The sequence below is a fragment of the Bradysia coprophila genome, unplaced genomic scaffold (genome assembly GCF_014529535.1).
Source record: "Bradysia coprophila strain Holo2 unplaced genomic scaffold, BU_Bcop_v1 contig_561, whole genome shotgun sequence".
Classification (NCBI taxonomy): domain Eukaryota; kingdom Metazoa; phylum Arthropoda; class Insecta; order Diptera; family Sciaridae; genus Bradysia; species Bradysia coprophila.
In genome coordinates, this window is record NW_023503807.1 from 541,333 (window position 1) to 550,179 (window position 8,847).

Here is an 8,847-nt window from a genome sequence, read left to right on the forward strand (position 1 = left end):
ACAAAATGTTTGAATACCTACTACAACATTAAATATTCTTGTAGAAATAATAGCGAAAAAATTACTGAGAGCTGAAAACATTCAATTACGCTGGTCGGGACAGATCTGTCCTAACCTTTTGATGTACGCACCAGCCTTGGTGCATGACATCAATAATTTTATTGTTCTGTAATGCATCTGTCATCTTGTTAATCTATTGTGCTGTGATTAAAATATAACTTGATCTTTAATTAGTGAATTTGGCGGAATTTTCGTCATTAATTAATTGTGATTTTGATATTAATTCCTGCAGATATTTTTCTAAATAAATAATTAAACGAATTAAACTCAAAACGTATGCAGAAAATAAAGATCCAATTTTGGTCACCGTTGTTGTTATTTACATGCGCAATACATTGATCGTATTTTCTACATTGATCGTATTTTCACATATAGATAGAAACAACAACGGTGACCAAAATTGGATCTTTTTTTTCTGCATACGTTTTGAGTTTAATTCATTTAACTTATGACCTATAATTTGGAAAATATCTGCACTAATTAATATCAAAATCACAAATAATTAATCAGAAAAATTCGGTCAAATTCAAAAACTCAAGCTCAAATTACATTTAATCACACCACAATTTCATTGACAAAGTGACAGATGCACTAGAGAACAATAAAATTATGTCATGCACCAAGGCTGATGCGTAGGTTAAAAGGTGAGGGTAGACCGGGTAGACCCGATCGGTTTATAAGATGTTTTCAAGTCTCAGTAATTACTTTGCTATATTGTCTACAAGAATGTTTCATGTGTGTATTATAAAACAACCCCGAGTTTCTATGCAAAATTTTGTTTTGAGAAAGAGGAAAAGAAAGAGGTGGCATGGTGTTTGTATCGACCGCACATCTGATTATGTTATATGATATTACCTCTCCATTATATCTACCTTATCCTTTATCAGTTTGATGCAATAATGTCGTCTGGGACAATATCAAAATTTGTAGATTGTGAAGTTTCTTTAAAAAAAAAAAATTGTGTCACTACCTTCGTTTTGATAAGTGTACCAAATTGTCTTCTTTAAAAATACATAAGACTTGCCTAGAGGGTAATTTGTCACACATCGCAAAAAATTGTCATTTTTAAAATGAATTTTTGACAATCTTGCACACGGAAATGTAATGCTACAAATATTTGTTAGCCCTGTTATCAATGTTATGTTCCTTTTTACAAAATGTTTGTAACGAGAAATTGCGTGAGAGTTCACGTTTTACGTAGTTGAAAAATGCGTTGTTTTAGCACCGTGTGCCAAATTACCCAGCGCCGACTAGAGATGAGCTAAAGAAATATTTTCCTTTCTGAATCAAAGCTATCTCGCGTTGCCTGAATCATTTTTTTTAAAACAATTTTTTTTTTCAGTTGAATGCGAACATTTAGCATTTCAGTAAACAATTCTTATTATATACTTAAAACATGTCTTTATAACTCAAGCGATAAGAAAGTTTTCCCTTTTATATGTACTACTCTTAAAAGCAATTCCTTGTACGATAACTTCCGAAAAAGCTCTCACTATTAAAACACACATACAGAAAAAGTGACTCGAACAAAAAAAAAACGTTTCTAATGTGTATTATAGTGTCTTCATGTGTTACGATGGAAATCCTAGAAAATAAAATTTTGTCATTTGAAACTAAAAAAAGTACTCCAGATGAACATGATTGCGTCGAACAATAATGCACAGTAATTACAAATACTCAATCAGTTGTTTTTACGAAAACATTCTGGACATAGGTTTGCAATGGATTACACAGTGTTCTACAGCTCCTAGACTATGCGTATTTCGATCTATTATCTCCCATTTTTTGTTCAATATTCTCCTTATGTATCAGTCTATCTAACTAGGCCCCACCTTTTGGGCGGTTAGGTCCCTTGACTGACAATTTTTTTAATATATTTTTAATCAATTTCATTTTATTTTACGTTGTTAATCTTCCGAAACATCACAAATAACTGATATAAAACCTTCGCTTGAGTACAAGTTTTTTGGAAAACCACTTTTTCTGTTCTCTATTTTCTTGTAAATAAGCTGACTATCACCGTGATAAGCTGACTATCACCGTGATAGCTGACTATCACCGTGATAGCTGACTATCACCGTGATAGCTGACTATCACCGTGATAGCTGACTATCACCGTGATAGCTGACTATCACCGTGATAGCTGACTATCACCGTGATAGCTGACTATCACCGTGATAGCTGACTATCACCGTGATAGCTGACTATCACCGTGATAGCTGACTATCACCGTGATAGCTGACTATCACCGTGATAGCTGACTATCACCGTGATAAGCTGACTATCACCGTGATAGCTGACTATCACCGTGATAGCTGACTATCACCGTGATAGCTGACTATCACCGTGATAGCTGACTATCACCGTGATAGCTGACTATCACCGTGATAGCTGACTATCACCGTGATAGCTGACTATCACCGTGATAGCTGACTATCACCGTGATAGCTGACTATCACCGTGATAGCTGACTATCACCGTGATAGCTGACTATCACCGTGATAGCTGACTATCACCGTGATAGCTGACTATCACCGTGATAAGCTGACTATCACCGTGATAAGCTGACTATCACCGTGATAAGCTGACTATCACCGTGATAAGCTGACTATCACCGTGATAAGCTGACTATCACCGTGATAGCTGACTATCACCGTGATAGCTGACTATCACCGTGATAGCTGACTATCACCGTGATAGCTGACTATCACCGTGATAGCTGACTATCACCGTGATAGCTGACTATCACCGTGATAGCTGACTATCACCGTGATAGCTGACTATCACCGTGATAGCTGACTATCACCGTGATAGCTGACTATCACCGTGATAGCTGACTATCACCGTGATAGCTGACTATCACCGTGATAGCTGACTATCACCGTGATAGCTGACTATCACCGTGATAGCTGACTATCACCGTGATAGCTGACTATCACCGTGATAGCTGACTACCACCGTGATAGCTGACTACCACCGTGATAGCTGACTACCACCGTGATAGCTGACTACCACCGTGATAGCTGACTACCACCGTGATAGCTGACTACCACCGTCATAGCTGACTACCACCGTGATAGCTGACTACCACCGTGATAGCCAACTAACATGCGCGATAACTAATATAACCGACAAAATCTAATTTCATCAAAGTAATCTTTTTCGATTGATTGAATTTTCCAACAGTGGAAAATACTGTTTTTCTGGAATAACTTCCAGATCCTTAATCCCACATATCCCATCTTCGAACTTAACCTCAGGAATTCAATTCTGCGTCGATTAAAAAAATAAAATTGGTAATTGGTTGATAATTACTCAAGTTATCGTGTATACAAGCAAAATATTGGGACAAACAATTCCGTTTTTCATAACATTTCATACAACCTTTGGTATACAAACATTCTTGGGTATTTTCCGGCATAAGACCCTGACTTACAGTCAAGGGAACTAACTGAATAGAGTGTTACAATCAGAGGCATTAAAATTTGAGCATGAAATGCTACAGCTGTTTTTCAGCTGATCGACACAAACTCAAAACTGTTTGTTCATCTATATACAATTTCAGCCCTATCACGTGCGCGCGTGTGGCGTCTTCAACCGTATATACAATTTTGATTGTATGTGTGGATCAGCTGAAGAACAGCAAATTCATGCTAAAATTTCATTGTATTTCCACCAATGAAATTTTATATTCCTACGAGTCGAAAACTACGACGTTTCTCAGCCAAAAATTTAGAGCTGAGACAATTCCATAAATTCAAATAACAATTATTTGTAATCACAATACGTATCGTAATCACGTTCGATAATTGAATCTCGTTTTACACATGTGTGACAAGCTTCAAATATAATTCAAACAAGAGCAAATCATGGATTATGTTTGTAGTTTGATCTTTGAAACCAAATCGAAGTTGTCTAATTAATCTCCTAACTAACAGACATTTCGGCATAGTTGCACGAATAAGTAATGCAATAACACTCAATTATTAGCTAATTGATTTACCTTTGAAACTGCATCGCTGAAGAGGTTTCACCTGTTAAACATTCGAGACATTGTGACACATCATTCAATTGAATCAAGACGTTATTTTCAAATAGTTCAACGTACGATATCTTCCAATAAAGCCAATAAATTTTAGTAAAATGTAAATGTTTGGATTGTTGAATTGCAGTCGTAGTTCAGCATTCGCTGATGGATGGATGGAAACTCTACTTTAACTTTCATTAACTTCTGTTAAAATGTAAAAGTTGCAGCTGATGTTGTTGTTATTATTAGACACACATGCAAACACTCACACATATGGGTATTGATTTGCGATGCACCCCATATGTAAACACAATTTCAATGAATTTAATTAGATCCGTAAGTTGTTTACTTTCAATTAATTAGTTATATGAACTTTGGTAATTATGGGTTGAGCTTTGCTATGTTTTGTGTTATCGCATACTAACAACGATACGTACGTATACATACAATAGGTTTGATGCATAGAATTAATGCAATAAATTCTTTGATGCTGTTTATGCTGTCATGATTCGATACAACTACTAATTAAGGCCCGTCATTGGGAAATGACAGGACAGTTTCCCGAAAATGTATGTAAAATTTTATCACAAAAATTCACCGAAAAAATTCAAAGAAACTCACCTCTTATGCTTTCCATTGTATTCGGGCATAGTCTCTTATGGTCGCCAAGGCATATTTGAACACTAAAACACTTTTTACTCGATGCAAAAACAAAGTTTTTTTTTGTTTTGTCGCGACAAAAACACAGAAAATATTTCGACACAACTGTGACACTCCGCTACTATAAGTACTAGAATCAATGTTTGCTGTGTTCACTTCGGCAGTAAAATATTTTCATTCAAAAAAGTGTCGGGCATTTAAAAACAATCATCAAACGGTTGACAAAGGGTAGCGTATACATTTAATAATGTTCATCGACTGCGCTGAGCGTAAATAAATGTCCGTTCCTCTTTCGTAAGCTAAGAAGACTTCGCGAAGTCTAATTATGCCACCTCTTTGAATAAAAATATCGGCTGAGTTCTAATAATTCTCCGCTGAGCTCTAAAAATTCTCCGCTAGGCTTCAGGAAGTGTCCGTTAGGCCTAAGCAGGTTGCAGGAAGGCTTAATGGAGCGAATCGGACACTCAGCGGAGATCTACCACAGCTAAATGGAGTTTTATTAAATCATAGCGAACACTTACTAGGTATCCGCTGATGCTTATTGAGTGTTCGCTTAGCTTCATTGCCTTACTACAACGTGCTAAGGCCTGACGGACTCTAACTTAAGCCTAGCGGAGAATTATTAGAACTCATTAGAGGTTTGTCAAAGCTCAGCGGAGAATTATTAGACCTCAGCCGATATTTTTGTTCGAAGAGGTGGTATAATTAGACTCAGCGAAGTCTTGTTAGCTTACTAAAGAAGTGGGAGAGGTTACAATTTTAATAAATGTCTACCATCGTTGAAGTGTCGGACACTTTTTTGAATGGAAATATTTTACCGCCGAAGTGAACACAGCAAACATTCATTCTAGTTTATATAATAGCGGAGTGTCACAGTTGTGTCGAAATATTTTCTGTGTTTTTGTCGCGACAAAGAAAAAAAAACTTGGGGACATAAAGAGACGGTGCACGAATACAATGGAAAGCATCATGGGTGAGTTTCTTTGAATCTTTTCGGTGAATTTTTGTGATAAAATTTTCCATACATTTTCGGGAAACTGTCCTGTCATTTCCCAATGACGGGCCTGGGGTGATTCATAAAGTTTGTCATGCACGAAGTAGATGGAGCCCAATTTCCAATTTGAAAATACCCCACAAATTCACGCACAATGATCAAAATTACGAAGACCCCAGGATAGAAATTTCGATCGATCTTTTTTTCCTGTATAAATGTAAGAATTTTGAGATCGAAAAGTCGCACCTAGAGGATTGATGAGCGAAATTCGATGAAAAATCACCTCATCACATATCAATGACCAAAATATCAGTTTTTTTTCTCAAAATAAATCGCGTAGTTACTGTAAGATTATACATAAGGTAAAGAAGTCAGTTACGAAACTCCTTTATTTTAGTTACGAGGTCCTGAAGCAGATGTGTGTGACTGTATTTTCTCTTTCAGTGTTCATATGGGTCGTAATTAACTTGTCTAGTAGACAATATCACCCAAAACCACTTACAGTAGAGGTGTGACGCAAGTCCTGTCATCCACTTACAAAAGAACTGATATCGGTGTAGGTGACGCTTACATATTCGACACGCAAAAAGATATGCGTCACAAATGGCAGCTGATGAGGAAAGCACGCAAAAGTTTGATCAACAAAAATTTTACCCGAAAAATTTTAGAAAGAAAATTATAACAAAAAAATTTGCGTCAACAAGTGGCAGATGTTGAGGAAGGAAATTGTGCTTTCCTCATCAGCTGCATATCTGTGACGTATATCTTTTTGCGTGTCGAATCTGTAAGCACCGATATCAGTTCTTTTGTAAGTGGATAACAGTACTTGCGTCACACCTCCACTGTAAGTGGTTTTGGGCGATATCAGCTCTTTTATAAGTTTTGATTTTTTAGAATTTGGTCGCAGATAATAGACAATCATATTGTGCAGTTTGAACGAAAATATTCTTCTTACAAAACTATATAACTTTCTCTTTCATCTCAACCTTCCAGCTTTCATTTAATGAAAATCGAAAATTTTACTAAATTCAAAAATTTGACGAAAATCGAAAATTTGACGAAAATCAAAAATTTGACGGAATTCTAAAATTCGACGAAAATAAAAAAATTTATAATTTGACGAAATTTAAAAATTTAACGCACTTAAAACTTTAACGAAAATTAAAAATTTGACGAAAATCAATAAGTTGATGAAAATCGAAAATTTAACGAAAATCGAAAATTTGACGAAAATAGAAAATTTGTCACACGCATCGACTAGAATCTAAAACTATATAACTTTGTCTTTTAAATGAACTTTCTATCTGCCATATTTTTTGAGTTGTGGCTGACATAGTTTGCATTGAAAACGCTCATAGCTCCCAAATGATCGATTCTTGGGGAAAACCATCAAACACGTGTCGACTAGAATGTGAAACTCTATAACTTTGTCTTTTACACGAGGTTTACATCTGCCGTATTTTCCGAGTTATTGCTGACATAGCTCGCACTTAAAACGCTCATAGCTCCCAAATAAGCGACTTTTTAGGAAAACCATGAAACACGTGTCGACTAGAATGTGAAACTCTATAACTTTGTCTTTTGAACGAACTTTCTATCTGCCATATTTTCCGAGTTATGGCTGACATAGCTCGCACTTCAAATGCTCATAGCTCCCAAATGGTAGATTTTTGGTGAAAACACTGAAACACGTGTCGACTGAAATTTGAAACTCTATAAATTTGTCTTTTAAACGAACTTTCTATTTGCCATATTTTCTGAGTTATGGGTATTATAGTTCAATAGCTTAAAAATCTCATAGCTCCGAAATTATAAGCTTTTATGGAAATTCCTTCAAATTAGTTTCTTAGAATTACGTCCTTGACATACCCTGAATCAGCCAAATTCACCGGTAAATTCAAAAGTTTCGTTGTAACAAAGTGACAAAGGTTGGTAAAATTCATCTGTTTCAAAATGTTAGTTTTGAAATTTAATATCTCGACCAAATCTTAACCGTATGAGGTGTGTGATAGCTCGTTGAACTCGTATGGACGCGCAATTTTTTTTTGTCAAATTTTTTAGTGTGAACGGACTTGCGTCACGGCACTGATCTACCTATATCTAATGACATTTATTGAGAAAAGTGATTTTAATCAAATCTGTAGACTTTGGGAAGGTCACGCAGATAAAGATATGCGGGTGACACACACACACACTCGACGATAAAATAGGGAATTCATAAAAAAAAATCATTATGAGAACAATGATAATAGGATATAAATACAGAAAGTAATGCAGCATTTGATAATTTGCTTATCAACAATTTAGCATTATAGATTACTTGATTGAAATACGAAATACGGTACTATGTGTGCCTACATAAATAGCCACAAGCCACAACGTGTATATACGTATATAAAATACGTACACAATAAATATAACATTTCCTTAAAATTTACAGCTTCATATTTCCATAGCAAATATGAAAATGCCGCTAATTAACCAAGTTTACCTTAAAGCGTTTTAATTGGATTCTGTTAAGTATATTGCTATATTGGAGCGAATTTTCTTTTTTGAACAATTAAATTGAGGTAATTAAATCTGCTGGTGTATACATAAAAACGATGGGATAATTTGAATGATTGAATGACTTAATCCACTTTATGTTAGAAAGTTTTTCATTCAAGTTTTGTTTGTTTTTTTTTCTTCTTTTTTTGTTGGCGATTCTGTTGTGAACATATTTTCCTTTATAGTTTGAGGTCATCGAATTGTTGGTAATTTTTATTGACGACTTGTGTATATAGTTTAATTCATCAGTTTTCATATCAAATTCACTTTTCCATTATAAATTTGACAAACGTGGTGAACTCAGCTAATTTAATCCATTGGTAATTGTATTCACAATCATTCCATTAAATGGAATTCAATTTTGGATTTATATCAGTGTGCACATTGCTTATCCACAAATGTTAAACTTGAAATCTTTCCATTCGCATGTGACAACTACCAGAGTTTAATGAAATTATATAAGGTGCTGCAGGGTATTTTCCCAAAACTTTTATTTATATTTCCCGTTTCTATTAAATATGTTCCGTTTTTCTACGCTATGTGTTCTATTGAATTCTTG